The following is a 17,203-nucleotide window of genomic DNA, read 5'->3' on the forward strand; positions in this document are numbered from 1 at the left end:
GACCAATACATATATATCTGAGATGTGCTTTATTTTGGGGGCGATGCTGTCTGACACCTGTCCATTCAGGACCTATTCAAGATTTCCCCCCCCCCAAATTCAATCAATCAAACCACGAACTGTCCTTACTCAGTTGTACCTTCCTTCGGTGGCCTGAGGTTCCATCAACAGTCCCCCGTTACCTCAGTCTGATCTTTGCAAGGCTGACATTACATTTACTTTTCACGCCTTTTGTCGTCCGCTGGTGCTGGGTGAGGGGGAGGGGGCGGGGCGAGAGGGGGGTCAGCCTGCCAATCAGCTGGCGAGGTGCGCTGTCAATCAGGCCCGCCCCGCCCCCTGCACCTGGGCGACCGTTAACTGCAGCCGCGGCTCGAGCACACCTGATCGGAGCGGCAAAGCGCCGCTCCCGCGCCCGGCAAACCGCCGCCTCCCCGCAGGCCGAGAGAGACGGGCCGGCGTGAGGAAGGCGCTGGGCTCAGGACCTGGCAGGAGGAGGTGAGCCTCGAGAGTTACTCCGGTACAGCTTAGTGATGGATAAGTTGAATTGGACATGGAGAGTCCTGATAGGCACAGGCTTCGCTTGGTAGCAGGCAGGCCGTCAACATGAAGTTAATAAAAACAGAAAATGCTGGAAAAGTTCAGCTGGTCAGGCAGCATCTGTGGAGAGAGAAACAGTTTAAAATATATATATATTTCTATATCAGAAGTTACAGAATTGGCAACACGGTGGCGCAGTGGTTAGCACTGCTGCCTCACGCACTTGAGATCCGGGGTTCGATCCCGGCTCTGGTCACTGTCCGTGTGGAGTTTGCACATTCTCCCCGTGTTTGCGTGGGTTTCGCCCCCACACCGGGTAGGTGGATTGGCCACGCAAAATTGCCCCTTAATTGTAAAAAATGAATAGGGACTCTAAATTTATTTTAAAAAGAAGTTACAGAATAAGACATTAGCCTCCACGTTTTGTGGAATCCGTCCTCCGATCCTCTAATGGCGTACTTTATTTTCTCTAGTTTGAGAAATTCTGCCATGTTGGACAGCCAGTCTACAGCGTTGGGTGGTGCTGCTGATAGCCAGGCGAGCAGGAGTCTCCTGCGGGCAATCAGGGAGGCAAAGGCTAGGTCAACCTCCTCTCTCCCCATGAAGAGTTCACGTCAACGCTACAACCAAGAAAGCTCAACAGCACCTATACGTTCTCAGGAAACTAAAGAAATTCAGCATGTCTACCTTGACTCTTACCAATTTTTAAAGATGCATCATAGAAAGCATCCTATCTGGCTGCATCACAGCCTGGTATGGCAACTGCTCGGCCCAATACCGTAAGAAACTGCAGAGTCGTGAACACAGCCCAGTCCATCACACAAACCTGCCTCCCACCCATTCCAACTACACCTCCCGCTGCCTTGGGAAAGTGGGCAGCATAATCAAAGACCCCTCCCACCCGGGCTATTCTCTCTTCCAACCTCTTCCATCGGGCAGAAGATACAAAAGTCTGAGAACACGCACCAAGAGATTCAAAAACAGCTTCTTCCGCACTGTTATCAGATTCCTGAATGGCCCTCTTATAGACTGAACTGATCTCTCTACGCATTTTCTTTATAGTTGTAGCACTATATTCCATATGCTTCACCCGATATCTATGTATTTACATTCTGTATTTATCATATGTCCTGGGTGGGATTCTCCATCGCCTCAACAGAGGCGTTAATGCGTTCCAGAAAACAGGTATAGTAAACGCCGTTGGCATATCATTAGCAGACCAGGCCCGGCATTTTCTGCCTCCAATGGGCCGAATTCCTGACGGCGAGGTTCACTTGTACTTTTAAAAATCGTGAAACAGGCGCAGTGGCTGCTGAGGGAGAGAGAGGGGGTTCGGAAAGTGTCCAACGTTACCATAGTTTGCTGACAGTTATGCCAGGAGGTGGGCAGTGGGATCGGGGTGGATGGGCATAGAACACCATTGCTGCACAGTGATGCAGCTGCGCACGCCATTACTGCCCACTGTGAACTTAGGGCCATGGGTCATATGGGTGTGTCCCCCCACCCCCCCAGGCGACCGCCCCTATGTGCCCTCTGGTCCCAGCTGACCCATCAGCCATATGGGCATGCTCCAACTCAACCAGTGCCACCTTGTTGGCTGGGATGGTGTGAAGTGTGTTTATGTGGCTGCAGCTTGTCTGACTCATGAGTGTCAATCGCAAATCCGGCACCGTTTCTCATTGGAATCGATTGTGTTCCACGTGGCGCTGATGCTAGCCCCGGTGCTAGCCCCTTAACAGTTACTGAATCTGTCCAGGTGTGGTGCCAATTTTGCTGTCATGGAACTCCACGACTCCTGCCCCGGCATCAACACTTAGTCTCAGGAACAGAGAATCCAGCTGCCTATGTTTTTCATGTTTGGGTCGATCTGCCTGGACTACACGCAGAACAATACTTCTCACTGTACCTCAGTACATGTGACAATAAATCGAAATGATCTTCCGAAACCAACTCTGCTGGACCGCTCGTGCTTAGGATGTCAGAGTTCCGACTGCCAAAGCATTTCTGCCTCACCTAGCTCAAGGAAGGCTCCCGAACAAGAGGAGGGCAAAGGAAGCGCTTCACAGGCATCTTGAAGACTTACCCAAGAAATGCATCATAAATGTCAATGCCTGGGAGACCCTTGCTCAGAAGGGACCTACTTGGAGGAACCTCACGATCGAAGGGAGTCACTTCTTTGAGGATGCTGAACAGCAAGCGGAGCTCCAGAAAAGGAGCCAGGAATACCAACAATCTAGAGCCCAAGGACCAAACCTGCCTCCTGGAACCACCTGCCAAGTATGCAGTCGAAGATGTGGCACTAGGATCGGGCTTACCAGCCATGCAAGAATTCACAGAACCCCTGACCAGTAACACGGCGTTTCTTCATTGGACAATCATACTCGTTAATGAGTGATTGCTGAAGAAGAGTGGATCTTTTTTGGACTAGTAACCCAGAGACCAAGAGTAATTCTCTGGCCGGGAGGCAGATCGCTGTTGACTGGTGGTGGGATCCTCTGGTCCCGCCACTCTCAATGGGATTTCCAGAGAATCCCGCCGGCGTGAACAGCTGGAGAATTCCGGCCAATGTTCTGGGGTTTCGGCTTGATTCAAACCACCGCAGATGATGACATTTGAATTTAATAAAAATCTGGATTTAAAAATTTAAAGTTGACCATGAGATCATTGCCGAATGTCTTAAAGACCCATCTGGTTATTAATGTGCTACAGGGAGGGAAATCTGTTATCCTTACCTGGTCTGGCCTACATGTGACTCTAGATCCTCAGAAATGTGGTTGACCCGAGTTCAAGGACAGTTAGGGATAGGAAATAAGTGCTGGCCCAGCCAGTGATGTCCACATCCCATGAATAAAAAAAAGCTACGTGTCAAAATCTGATTCATGTTTTGCTACAATAATACATGAATGCAAGTTTTTTTATCTAATCTCTATTGGCCGGAAATCTCCGTTCGTTCAAGCCGGCAGGATTCTCCAGTCCCGCTGCAGTGAATGGAGTTTTGGCTGAGCGCCAAACTCTCCATTCTCGCTGCCAGCGGTGGCGGGGTGAACTCGGATCGGAGAGTCCCAGTCATTGCATCTGACCTAGGAATGCTTAAAGCAGCGAAGTAGTCCATTCTACAACACTCATCTATCTTAGTTTAATAAGCATAGACTGCAATCAAAAAAATTAAAATTTGCTTTGAATAATTCTGCAAGTGACATTTCTCTTAAATCTTTGTCATCTTGGTGCTTTTTGAAGTTGTTTTAAGGGCTGGTGGCTGCTGACTAAAGCATATGAAATGCATCTGTTTCCTATCAGTCATTGTCTTTTTCTGTCTTTGTTTCTATAGTGTCCCCATCTCTCATTTTCTTTCTTTGTTTTTCTCATTATCTTTGTCTAGCTTTGGACTTCTATCTCTTTGTTTCATTATTTTACTTTTTTCTTTCTCCTCCCCCCCTCTCCGACTTGGTCTGTCTTTGAATGCAACCCCTTTGAGTTTAGTTTTTCTAATGCTGCCATAATCCCTGTGTCTGGATTTTAAGCAGGATCATCTCATGTGCTTTCTTTCCAGCTTTTTAATATCTTGCACTCCACGCTGTCATCTGTTGGCAAGGCCTTACCCAAGAGACTTGTACATGTTGAGGAAATTCCTGTGACAAATCCCAGACAGCAGATGCCCTATTTAACAGCCATTGTAGTCCAAGTATTCCTGATATTCCATATGCCATGTCTTAGTGTTGTCGATGTGCCCCATACAGTCTTTCACAACTAATTTATTCAAAGGATCTTTATTTAAAAGGTTGGTTGTGTTTTTTTAGCTTGCATTTCCACTGTGAAACGTATTAATTGTGTTAAAGTGCCAAAATGCTAGTTGCTAGCTATATAAACTTTATTGTAGTAAATGAGGCACTTTGATTGCATATTGCAGTCAAATGATTGAAGATTTTTCTTGCACTGTGTTACTGATCTTGGGGTTATGGAGGTTCCACTAACAGCTTCACAACCTCCCAAGGCCGTGGGCTCACTATTGTCCGACATGGTCCTTTATGTGACAAGCAGTTCTGGCCATCTTGCCCTTAATGCTTCCAGAAATGCAGCTTCACTAAAATTAGAAGCTCACTTCTTGTTATTATCTAGTTCCCTTGACTTCTCACCCTCTCTCCAAGAGAGCCTACAGGCATATAAATTCTATGGTTCCTTAGATCTGCAATTCCCTGGGATTGCTCGTTGTTCATTTTTATACGTAGGAATCACGTTAATTGCTTTCCTAGCGGTAAATCACCATTCTTTTTACAAATTGCTTCAATTCAAGCTGACAATCAAAGCTGACATATCAACCAAAGGCTGTGTCCAGTCTTCCATGTAATTCATGCCTCCTTTATCAGGAATGAGCTAAATCAGGTATTATATTAGTTAATTTGGCAAAAATCCTTAATTTGAATACATCTGAAGTAATTAATGTACTAGCCTGTTCCAGGAAAGTCCTATCTTAAACCCATTAAGTTTCAATACATGATCCAAACCTGTTAGTGGATAAGTTTACTTATCTCAACGGCACCCTCGCTTCAGCTGTCTATATTGATGATGAGATACATGCAAGAATTGCAAAAGCAAGTGTAACATCTGCCTGGGATCAAAGAGGAGTAATTCTGCCAACCAAACTGAAAGTCTATTGAACAATAATCCTGCTCACTGCTCTACACATGCAAGACTTGGACTGTGTATCAAGAAGCCCAGCCACTTTCACTTAATCTACCTTCAAAACCTTCTGAAGATTAGATGGCAGGACAAAATGCCAGGCATTGAGATGCTCACCTGAGCTGGTATGCCAAGCATCCACACCATTTTGAGACTGTCACAACTGAGTTGGGTTGGTCGTGTAGCATGAAGGCCTGACACTTGCTTACTAAAGCAAATCTTCTATGGAGATCCCGAATCTGCGGTATGCTGTCATGTTGTTTAAAGGAAGTGCTACAACGATACGCTGAAGGCGTCACTTCGGAGAAGTTCACCCAGGATTTTGGCATCTGGGGCAACCAAATAAAATGGCCTCAAAGAACAAAGAACAAAGAAATGTACAGCACAGGAACAGGCCCTTCGGCCCTCCAAGCCCGTGCCGACCATACTGCCCGACTAAACTACAATCTTCTACACTTCCTGGGTCCGTATCCTTCTATTCCCATCCTATTCATATATTTGTCAAGATGCCCCTTAAATGTCCCTATCGTCCCTGCCTCCACTACCTCCTCCGGTAGTGAGTTCCAGGCACCCACTACCCTCTGCGTAAAAAACTTGCCTCGTACATCTACTCTAAACTTTGCCCCTCTCACCTTAAACCTATGCCCCCTAGTAATTGACCCCTCTACCCTGGGGAAAAGCCTCTGACTATCCACTCTGTCTATGCCCCTCATAATTTTGTATACCTCTATCAGGTCGCCCCTCAACCTCCTTCGTTCCAGTGAGAATAAACCGAGTTTATTCAATCGCTCCTCATAGCTTATGCCCTCCATACCAGGCAACATTCTGGTAAATCTCTTCTGCACCCTCTCTAAAGCCTCCACATCCTTCTGGTAGTGTGGCGACCAGAATTGAACACTATACTCCAAGTGTGGCCTAACTAAGGTTCTATACAGCTGCAACATGACTTGCCAATTCTTATACTCAATGCCCCGGCCAATGAAGGCAAGCATGCCGTATGCCTTCTTGACTACCTTCTCCACCTGTGTAGCCCCTTTCAGTGATCTGTGGACCTGTACTCCTAGATCTCTTTGACTTTCAATACTCTTGAGGGTTCTACCATTCACTGTATATTCCCTACCTGCATTAGCCCTTCCAAAATGCATTACCTCACATTTGTCCAGGTTAAACTCCATCTGCCATCTCTCCGCCCAAGTCTCCAGACAATCTAAATCCTGCTGTATCCTCAGACAGTCCTCATCGCTATCCGCAGTTCCACCAACCTTTGTGTCGTCTGCAAACTTACTAATCAGACCAGTTACATTTTCCTCCAAATCATTTATATATACTACAAAGAGCAAAGGTCCCAGCACTGATCCCTGTGGAACACCACTGGTCACAGCCCTCCAATTAGAAAAGCATCCCTCCATTGCTACCCTCTGCCTTCTATGGCCTAGCCAGTTCTGTATCCACCTTGCCAGTTCACCCCTGATCCCGTGTGACTTCACCTTTTGTACTAGTCTACCATGAGGGACCTTGTCAAAGGCCTTACTGAAGTCCATATAGACAACATCTACTGCCCTACCTGCATCAATCATCTTAGTGACCTCCTCGAAAAACTCTATCAAGTTAGTGAGACACGACCTCCCCTTCACAAAACCGTGCTGCCTCTCACTAATACGTCCATTTGCTTCCAAATGGGAATAGATCCTGTCTCGAAGAATTCTCTCCAGTAATTTCCCTACCACTGAAGTAAGGCTCACCGGCCTGTAGTTCCCGGGATTATCCCTGCCACCCTTCTTAAACAGAGGAACAACATTGGCTATTCTCCAGTCCTCCGGGACATCCCCTGAAGACAGCGAGGATCCAAAGATTTCTGTCAAGGCCTCAGCAATTTCCTCTCCAGCCTCCTTCAGTATTCTGGGGTAGATCCCATCCGGCCCTGGGGACTTATCTACCTTAATATTTTTTAAGACACCCAACACCTCGTCTTTTTGGATCACAATGTGACACAGGCTATCTACACCCCCTTCTCCAGACTCAACATCTACCAATTCCTTCTCTTTGGTGAATACTGATGCAAAGTATTCATTTAGTACCGCGCCCATTTCCTCTGGCTCCACACATAGATTCCCTTGCCTATCCTTCAGTGGGCCAACCCTTTCCCTGGCTACCCTCTTGCTTTTTATGTAAGTGTAAAAAGCCTTGGGATTTTCCTTAACCCTATTTGCCAATGACTTTTCATGACCCCTTCTAGCCCTCCTGACTCCCTGCTTAAGTTCCTTCCTACTTTCCTTATATGCCACACAGGCTTCGTCTGTTCCCAGCCTTTTAGCCCTGACAAATGCCTCCTTTTTCTTTTTGACGAGGCCTACAATATCATTCGTCATCCAAGGTTCCCGAAAATTGCCGTATTTGTCTTTCTTCCTCACAGGAACATGCCTGTCCTGTATTCCTATCAACTGACACTTGAAAGCCTCCCACATGTCAGATGTTGATTTGCCCTCAAACATCCGCCCCCAATCTATGCTCTTCAGTTCCCGCCTAATATTGTTATAATTAGCCTTCCCCCAATTTAGCACATTCATCCTCGGACCACTCTTATCCTTGTCCACCAGTACTTTAAAACTTACTGAATTGTGGTCACTGTTACCGAAATGCTCCCCTACTGAAACATCTACCACCTGGCCGGGCTCATTCCCCAATACCAGGTCCAGTACCGCCTCTTCCCTAGTTGGACTGTTTACATATTGTTTTAAGAAGCCCTCCTGGATGCTCCTTACAAACTCTGCCCCGTCTAAGCCCCTGGCACTAAGTGAGTCCCAGTCAATATTGGGGAAGTTGAAGTCTCCCATCACCACAACCCTGTTGTTTTTACTCTTTTCCAAAATCTGTCTACCTATCTGCTCCTCTATCTCCCGCTGGCTGTTGGGAGGCCTGTAGTATACCCCCAACATTGTGACTGCACCCTTCTTATTCCTGATCTCTACCCATATAGCCTCACTGCCCTCTGAGGTGTCCTCTCGCTGTATAGCTGTGATACTCTCCTGAACAAGTAGCGCAACTCCGCCTCCCCTTTTACATCCCCCTCTATCCCGCCTGAAACATCTAAATCCTGGAACGTTTAGCTGCCAATCCTGCCCTTCCCTCAACCAGGTCTCTGTAATGGCAACAACATCATAGTTCCAAGTAGTAATCCAAGCTCTAAGTTCATCTGCCTTACCCGTAATGCTCCTTGCATTAAAACATATGCACTTCAGGCCACCAGACCCGCTGTGTTCAGCAACTTCTCCCCGTCTGCTCTGCCTCAGAGCCACACTGTCCATATTCCCTAGTTCTCCCTCAACGCTCTCACCTTCTGACCTATTGCTCCCGTGCCCACCCCCCTGCCATACTAGTTTAAACCCTCCCGTGTGACACTAGCAAATCTCGCGGCCAGGATATTTATGCCTCTCCGGTTTAGATGCAACCCGTCCATCTTATACAGGTCACACCTGCCCCGGAAGAGCTCCCAGTGGTCCAGATAACCGAAACCCTCCCTCCTACACCAGCTGTTTAGCCACGTGTTTGTCTGCTCTATCTTCCTATTTCTAGCCTCACTGGCACGTGGCACAGGGAGTAATCCCGAGATTACAACCCTCGAGGTCCTGTCTTTTAACTTTCTGCCTAGCTCCCTGAACTCCTGCTGCAGGACCTCATGCCTCTTCCTGCCTATGTCGTTAGTACCAATATGTACAACGACCTCTACCTGTTTGCCCTCCCCCTTCAGGATTCCCTCTACCCGTTCGGAGACATCCTGGACCCTGGCACCAGGGAGGCAACATACCATCCTGGAGTCTCTTTCACGTCCACAGAAGCGCCTATCTGTTCCCCTGACTATAGAGTCCCCTATAACTATTACTCTTCTGCGCTTTGACCCTCCCTTCTGAACATCAGAGCCAGCCGTGGTGCCACTGCTCTGGCTGCTGCTGTTTTCCCCTGATAGGCTATCCCCCCCGACAGTATCCAAAGGGGTATATCTGTTCGAGAGGGGGACAACCACAGGGGATTCCTGCACTGACTGCCTGCCGTTTCTGGTGGTCACCCATTTCTCTGCCTGCACCTTGGGTGTGACCACACTTACATAACTGCGATCTATGACGCTTTCCGCCACCTGCATGCTCCTAAGTGCATCCAATTGCTGCTCCAACCGAACCATGCGGTCTGTGAGGAGCTGCAGTTGGGTGCACTTTCTGCAGATGAAGCCATCCAGGACGCTGGAAGCCTCTCGGACCTGCCACATCTCACAGTCAGAGCCTCCTTTGAAAACAAACGCATAGCAGAGGCAGAGAGAAAGCACAAGAATAGGAAAGCCCAAGCCAGAAACTCATATCAAACTCAGTCGTCTGTGGTATCCTGTCCTGTGGTATTCTTCATGGTGGCACAGTAATTAGCACTGCAGCCTTACAGCCGCCAGACCTGGATTTGATTCCCACCTCAGGTGACAGTGTGGAGTTTGTTCCCTCCTACAGTCCAAAGATATGCAGGTTAGGTGGATTGGCCATGCTCAGTTGCTCCTTGGGTGGGGTTAAGGGGATAGTTTGTGGGATTGGGTTTGGGTCGGGTGCTCTTTCAGAGAGTCCGTGCAGTCTTGATGGGCCAAATGGTCTTCTTCTTAACTTTAGGGATTCTATTTGCAACAGAACATTGGAGTAGACACCTAAGTATCCACTGGAATCTTGCCAAACACCCCAAATGATGAACATGGCCACCTTTGTCTCAAAGGACAAACAAGAGATATCCATAGATCTGAGAGTTTGGCAGTAAAAGCATATTACACCTTGCACCACTTCTGCTGGAACTTAAATGGTGTATTTTACAATGTGTGGAACTTTGCCACATCTGCAACACCTCCGATTCCTGTGTCATAAATGTGTAATTTTTGCCTCTAAAAGATTGTGAAATTTCAAGGTTGTTATAATCCAATTATAATCCACCATTTTGGAGAAAAAGTAAATACAAAATCCTGCAGTGGAATGTTAAATTAGTAAAGAAGACATGGGCATTTAACCTAGTTTTTCTTTCATTCAGTAATTTCTGTATTGACTAGATGTGTAGAGGAGAAAGCCCAGTGTCCATCCATTCTGGAGTCCTACGACTTAAATGCAGCAACTACTTGCATTTATATAGCACCTTTCAGCATTCTAAAACTACCCAGGCATGCTGTAACTTTACACCAAAATGATTCCTGTACCTTCTACACATATCCCCTCTTTCCTTTGTCTTGTATTTAAATTCTGCCACTATCATAAGCACAGCCTGCAACTCGCCTAAAAGACAAACTGTACTGTACTAAAGGTCAAACACTAGGATGTGACGGAGTATGATGGGCTGACCTTTTCAACTTAATGAGAGGAAAACTAAATGATATGTAAAACAAACTCCTAATTAAAGTAGCATCAACAAAAATAATCTATAAAAGGAAGCTTTATCGGCGCGATTTTCCTACCCTGTTGCACCCGACACCAATCCTGTTGCGCCAGGAGAATAGCGGGAGAGGCCAAAATCGAGATTCCCGCCAGGCGCATAGCATTTTACAATTCACCCAGCCCACTCCCGATGGCGAGATCTGGATCTCGTCCAAAAATGGTGAAAAGTTCATCAAGCCTAATTCACATTCGTTTCAATCTCATCAGCGAGATTGAAGTCAAATCCAGCAGCCTCCCGAGAGTAACCCAACTCCCCAGTGAGAATTCATGAGGGTGTCATTTAGTGCTCCTCTACAAAAACAGGAACCTGGCGCAATGGCTACCGAGAGGAAGTAAACAGGTGAGAAACCCTCTCCATTTACCGGCATGCAGTTCAAGGGTACCAGAGCTTTTGCTGCAGTGTTTGGTGCAGGGGTGGGGTTGTCCGGGAGCCCGGAGGGGTCCAGATCGCCCGGGGGGGGGGGGGGGGGGGCAGGAGTGAGTGTGCAGAGTGCAGTTTGCCAGCACAACTGACTCGCTGGATGGCACTCTGAGAGTAGGCAGGACAGTCATGGTAAGGGTGGGGGAGGCTTGGGAGATATGAGGAACCCGGAATGGAAGACCTAACTGATTGTCAGTCTCCTCCAATTCCTTACAAAAATTATAAGGAATAAAGATACAAAAATTAGTGCTGGTTTTGATTCCGCGGAGGCTGCCCTCATTGTGTTAGTTGCAGCCGAGGTGGGCAGATGCTGAAGAAGATAGCAAGACCAACGCAGGCAGCACCACATGTGCAGGGGGCCAGGACACACCTTCAAGGCCCACTGCCCATCAGGCTGAGGAAGGGACCAGAAAGGGAGCCCAATGACGTGCCAGGACGTACTGGACTCAGTCATCCAATGAACCGATGGACAGTATATGCCGCAGAAGGTTGCGTCTCAACAGAGAGACAGTGCGGCACCTGTGCCACCTCATCGTGGGCATGGCACCCTGTGGAGGAGGAAGACACCCGCTCTCGGTGCCTGTGAAGGTCAATGAAGTCCTAAATTTCTACGCCACTGGGTCATTCCGGGGCTCTAGCGGAGACGTGTGTGGCATTTCACAGACATCAGCCCGCAGGTGCATTGGGAGATAGCAGATGCTCTGTGTGCCCGAGCATCCAACCATATCACCTTCGACCTAGACCAGGCCCACCTAGATGCCCAGGCTGCAGGATTTGCCACCATCATCTGGATGTCCCAGTGCATGTTGTTAGGAATGGATTAACAGACCTTCCAATTAAATACTAATTTGATGTCAATTATCCAATAGAAGTCACTGATATATAAAAGGGGTTACAGGTGGCACTATTTGTTGGTGGAGATTTGTGTGTGAAGTTGGATCAAATAAATAAAGGTGTTTTGTGGAGAAGCAGAACTCTTGTCTCCTTTACAGCAACCCAGAAGCTTAAACACATGTATCTTGCTCTACAAGCACTGGGGCATCAGGGAGTGCCCTATATTAACAGGAAGGGGTTCCACTCCCTGAATGTTCAGATTGTGTGTGATCACTGCCTTAGGAACACATGTGTGCCCGCTATCCTGTGGCAGCTACATCCTGGGGCATTCAGAGATCCCGGTGTCTTTGAGGATCACCTCAAGATGACAGGTTGGCTCATTGGAGATAAGTGATACCCACTGAGGTCGCCAATGTAGAGGCCTAAGACCAAGGTGAAGACCGGGTATAATGAGGCCCATGCTGCCACATGAGCTCTCATTGAGCTGCTCAAAATGCGGTTCTGCTGCCTGGACCGCACTGATGGGGCTCTGCAGTAGACCCCCAAGAGGGTCTCCTGCTTTGTGGTGATCTGCTGTGCCCTCAACAATCTGGCACAGCAGCAGCGTGACACACTGGACGAGGAGAAGGAACATTTGGCCTTGTCTGAGGAGGAGCCCGAGGAGAAGCCAGATGATGGAGGACAGGCAGCAGTAAGAGTCAGACATGCAAGGAGGATCATGGAGGCCCTTATCGCCTCTAGACACAGAAGAACTCCAGACCATCTTAGTCCCCCTGGTGGAAGGCCCTGGGATGGGCTCCTATGCTTCCTCCACCCTGAGGTTGCCTGTAGGACCCTGGGTGACTCCTGGACTGACAGGCCTGGAGGCTCCCCATTGTCTCACCATGGTGTTGATGCCCTCAGCGATGGTTCGCAGTAACAGGACGACGTTCTAGAGTGCCTCCGCAATGTCCACCTGTGTCTGGGCCATGTCCCTCAGTGAATGGGACATGAAGTTGAGGCCCTCAGCCATCGTCGTCACATACTGAACAAAGCCTTGGACACCGCCATGCAAAGTGTGGATGCCGTACTCCAGGTTTTCCACTGCGGTCACCAGACTTGCAGCGTTGGCCTGGGTGCCACTCAATGCCAGCACCATCACCTGCTCCTGAAGGCATTGGGACTCCTCTAATCGGCCTTGCATTCACTGGAATGTTGTTGACACTCCCTCCTGAATGTCACGGCTGTGTTGTTTAATCTGCTTCAGCTCTGGGAGAACCTTGTCCATAGGCCCGCCGTCTGGCGGGGACCCAGCTGAGTCCTGAGATCCAGCAGATTTCTGACTACTGTCTCCACCTGATGTGCATCAGCAACTGTGTGGTGCTCACCAGATAGTCCCTCCGAAGCCTGTCTACTAATGTCATCCACTGAGGTGTGTGTCTCTGCGCTTGTGGAGGGTGCTGGTGACAGCTGTGATGAATTGCTGGCTTTCTCCTCGGAGCTCTCCTCCAAGGTGTTCTCATGGGTGGCATGAGGAGCAGCGACTCCGGATGGCCCAGCCACATCATATGGTGATCCGGCAAGACAGTGGACATGGGTTCAGTGAAAGGGAAGATAATTATGTGGGACATCAAAAACCCACTTGAGACAGGTCATCTAGATGAAGGAGTAGTGGATCCTCACTTCTCTGGTGCAGGTCAACTTCACTGTCAGTCACTGCTCTTTCCTTGGGCTTTCCCTGTGATTGGCAGGGCCATTCCTCATAGGGATTGAGGACTCGGATCTCCAAGATTCCGCCCCCCACGTCTTTGCCCTTTCCCTCTTACTATGGGCTAACGTCTCCTGCGGGGACAAACAGAGGGCATTGTGAACCGCACGTGTAGCCACGTAAAAATGGCTGCGTCCGATTAATCTGGCCAAAACCCAGTTTAAAATGGCTAACCCGAAAGACTGCTGGGAAAAGCAGCTAAGAAGACACAAGCAGGCAGCTGCAGACAGTATTGCATATTCGGCTCTGGGAAGTTAGCCCAGATCGATACTCAGGGCTATCAACAGCCCATCAACCCAGGTATTTGCAGTTGCATTCAGGACTGTTTGCAGCCCATCTATTCAGACATCCACAGTTAAATCGGCTATCCCCGGGAACAATTGCAACATATTAGCAATTGAATACCGGGCCAGACCTGTCGGCGCCTGCAGTGGCCGAAACAAAGACAGGTGAGCGACCACCCCCCGATCGAGGAATCGCCTCACCATTGGACACATCGACCCCAGAGATTGGGGACAGATCCAATCACTTGGGACTCAGGGTCAAGGGCCGCCCCAGGAGGCAGGAAGCCCCTGGGCCCTATAAAAGTGAGGGTCCAAGTTCAGATCTCTCTCTTTCTCCTCTTCGCCTGCTCGAGACCTTCGCAAGAACAGCAACCGGCAACAGTAAGTTTGAATCCAGCGATCGCTATCCGGTAGAGACACCTAGCCACCGACCTGTAGCAGCCTTTTGAATCCCGCGGGCCAGATCTGATTGGACAAGCCATTTGTTTCCCTGACCTGGTGGGCTCTTCCTAAGTTAAGTATTGGCCAGTAGTGATTATATAGAAAGTAGTATTAGGGTATTAATATTGCTTGTTATATATAATAAATGACCGTTGTTTTAATCCTTACTAAGCGGTGTGCTGTATTATTAATCATAACCTGAACTTGAACCACGTGGCGGTATCATAAAGATACCTGGCGACTCATGAGCAAAGGTGACGTAATCAGAGCAAATAGACTAAGGTTAAAAAGAGCAACATAATTGGCGACCCAGATGGGACCCGACTTAGAAGTGGAAAACCACTCCGGGAGAACCCCAACATTTTGAATTAGAATCCAATCGGAAACAAACAAAGTGTTCAAGCGGTTCTGGTTAATAATTCACAATTCGGAAGTGTGTACATGCATGCGTAACTAACAGGGTTATAAGGCAAAACTGATAGATTTTTTTGTTGCGTCAAAACTATCGGCAGTCGGTATTTCGGAAATTAGCGCAAGCCGTACCCGTATCTACCACACCACCTTAGCCCCCTGTTCCAAATTCGAACGTAACGAGCAGATAAGAGAGAGCCATGCAGGCAATGCAAGCGATGCAGCGCCTCATGAACCCCGAAGATTTTGCTGTCGCACCAGTCAGCAGCATAGGAGCGGGACAGTGTCCCGTTTGGGAAGTGGAAGTCCGCAAATTTCTGCAGGGCAAAGGATGGCCCGTGTGGAAGGATTTCTGCAATAACGACGACTCAGGTCCTGGAAGTATAGGACATACTTGGTGGGAGAACCTGAATGAGATCCACAAAAAGAGTTTAGCAAAAGCGCACAAGCCGATGGCAATTGTGTCCTGTCTGGCACAATTGCGAGGCACAGAGGAAGTCGTCAGGACGCTCCGCAAGGAAATAAAAGGCATACATCGGATCAGTAAAATCGATGTATGCAAAGTTGAGAAAGAGAACCTGGAGTTAAAAGGGAAATTAGCAGCAAAGGACGAAGAGGTGGCTGACGCCAAACGGGGTCACCAATCTTGTCTGGCGCACTTGAGTAGTTTCCAGTCACAGTATGAAAAGGCTTATCAGGACCTGCAGCGTGCAGTCCTGGTAAAGAAAGAAACAGAAAACCAGTTAGAGACGCTCCAGAAACAATGCAGTGATCTCAAGGCAGCCTTGAGAGCGCTCCACGCCACAACCATGGAACAAAGGCAGAGTACTTTGGACCATGCAAAGTGCCGAAAGCAGGTTGCAGACTTGAAAGCACTGCTTTCTGTCCAAAAGGGATTTCAAGAAACCTTTGGGGAAAGTTTAGACCAGGAAGACGGCCCTGATTGGGAATAATTGCAAGAGACAGCGCAGAGATATGTTCAGGGAGCATGTGAGCAGGGAAAACCCCAAAGGAGGAAAGCACCCCCACCCCGCACACAACAGATAATACAGGCTCCCATGAACCCTGTAACAACCCACCGCACCGCCACAGCAGACGAGGTGGAGGTCTTATATTCCACCCCCCTCACAGTGACCCAATTACAGGAAGCATGTGCCAAAATCACACCGTTCCTCCCCGCTTCAGACCCACACCATTTCTTTGCCACCGTCAAACACCAGGCGACCATGTACGGCCTGGATGAGAAAGAGCAGGTAAAGCTCACGGTCCTCAGCTTAGACCCATCGGTCGCAGCAGCCCTTCCCAACCCACAGAATGTAGGAGGAGGCACCCTTGCAGAAATGCATACCGCGATCCTGGATGCGATCGGGTACAACCGGGGCGACCCCGTAGACGGTCTGAATAAATGCAGACAGAAAAAGTCTGAACACCCCACAGCGTTCGCAGGACGCTTGTGGATTCATTTTGAAGCCGTTTTCGGCAAAGTAGATCGTGCCCATTTGTTTCCAGACAATATGGCCAAGTGGACCCGCACCCTTATCTCCCATGCCACGGAAGCAGGTCAGAATGCCTGTAGCAATTATGACCCCTCAGAGGAGGCTCATAATGAAAAGTGGGTGGTCAAAAGATTGTCCCGCGTTTGGGAACAAGCGGCTCACGGCAAATCAGCAACTAGAACCCCCGAGGAAAACCAAGCCGCCGCAGACGTGCAGGCAGTAAGAACCACTCTCCACAACCCCGCCTGGGTAAACGAGGGAAAGAGCAGCCCCCCAGCCAAACCGCAAGAATGCTACAATTGCGGACAGTTGGGACATTTTGCTAAAGAATGCAATGGCCCTAAAAAACCACAGAGAGCCCATCAGACCGTCACTCCCAATAAGAAAAAGGCAGAGCCCATACATAGCGTTAGCGCCCAGTCCGATCAGACAGACGTGACCGGAACGGACTGAAGGTGTATAGGCTCCCCCAGCTGGGTCTGCGATACCCTTTGGGATAGGTCAGGACGACCCGTAGTCGCAGCAAAGGTTAGGGGACAGCCGATCGAGCTTCTCTGGGACACAGGAGGGTCCCGCACAACCTTAAATTCCTCCACCCTTGGTAAGGACACGTGGCCCACCACATCCACGATCACCCTCAGCGGCTTCACAGGGCACTCACAACAGGGGCATATCACAACCCCTGTACCCATCCAGATCGGAAATATTAATACAAAGCACCCCGTAGTGTTAGTCGACCTGCCCCCAACAGCAGAGCACATTTTAGGGATCGATTTTATGAACTCACACCACCTCTCCTTCGATCCAGTCAACCAGTGTGTCTGGAAGATGGCGAAATCCGCTAGAGCCCCCGCAACACTCAATATAGGGGACTACATGAACAAAATCAGCGCCGTAGGCGAGTTTTG

The 17,203-nt window shown here is 48.8% G+C and overlaps 1 protein-coding gene and 1 long non-coding RNA gene across 2 annotated transcripts in view; one reads left to right on the forward strand and one right to left on the reverse strand.

Moving 5' to 3' along the window:
• LOC140397941 (uncharacterized) overlaps positions 1 to 225 on the reverse strand; it is a 161,710-nt gene extending 161,485 nt beyond the window's left edge. Inside the window, exon 1 of the long non-coding RNA XR_011937344.1 lies at positions 130 to 225. This is a non-coding gene — a long non-coding RNA (uncharacterized lncRNA). The remainder of the gene's footprint in view (positions 1 to 129) is intronic.
• Positions 226 to 437: 212 nt separating this feature from the next.
• Positions 438 to 17,203, forward strand: part of LOC140398106 (cell surface glycoprotein MUC18-like) — a 340,911-nt gene continuing 324,145 nt past the window's right edge. Inside the window, exon 1 of the mRNA XM_072486362.1 lies at positions 438 to 495. The gene's annotated coding sequence lies outside the window, so the exon portion shown is untranslated. The remainder of the gene's footprint in view (positions 496 to 17,203) is intronic.

This window comes from Scyliorhinus torazame, chromosome 21 (genome assembly GCF_047496885.1).
Source record: "Scyliorhinus torazame isolate Kashiwa2021f chromosome 21, sScyTor2.1, whole genome shotgun sequence".
Lineage (NCBI taxonomy): Eukaryota > Metazoa > Chordata > Chondrichthyes > Carcharhiniformes > Scyliorhinidae > Scyliorhinus > Scyliorhinus torazame.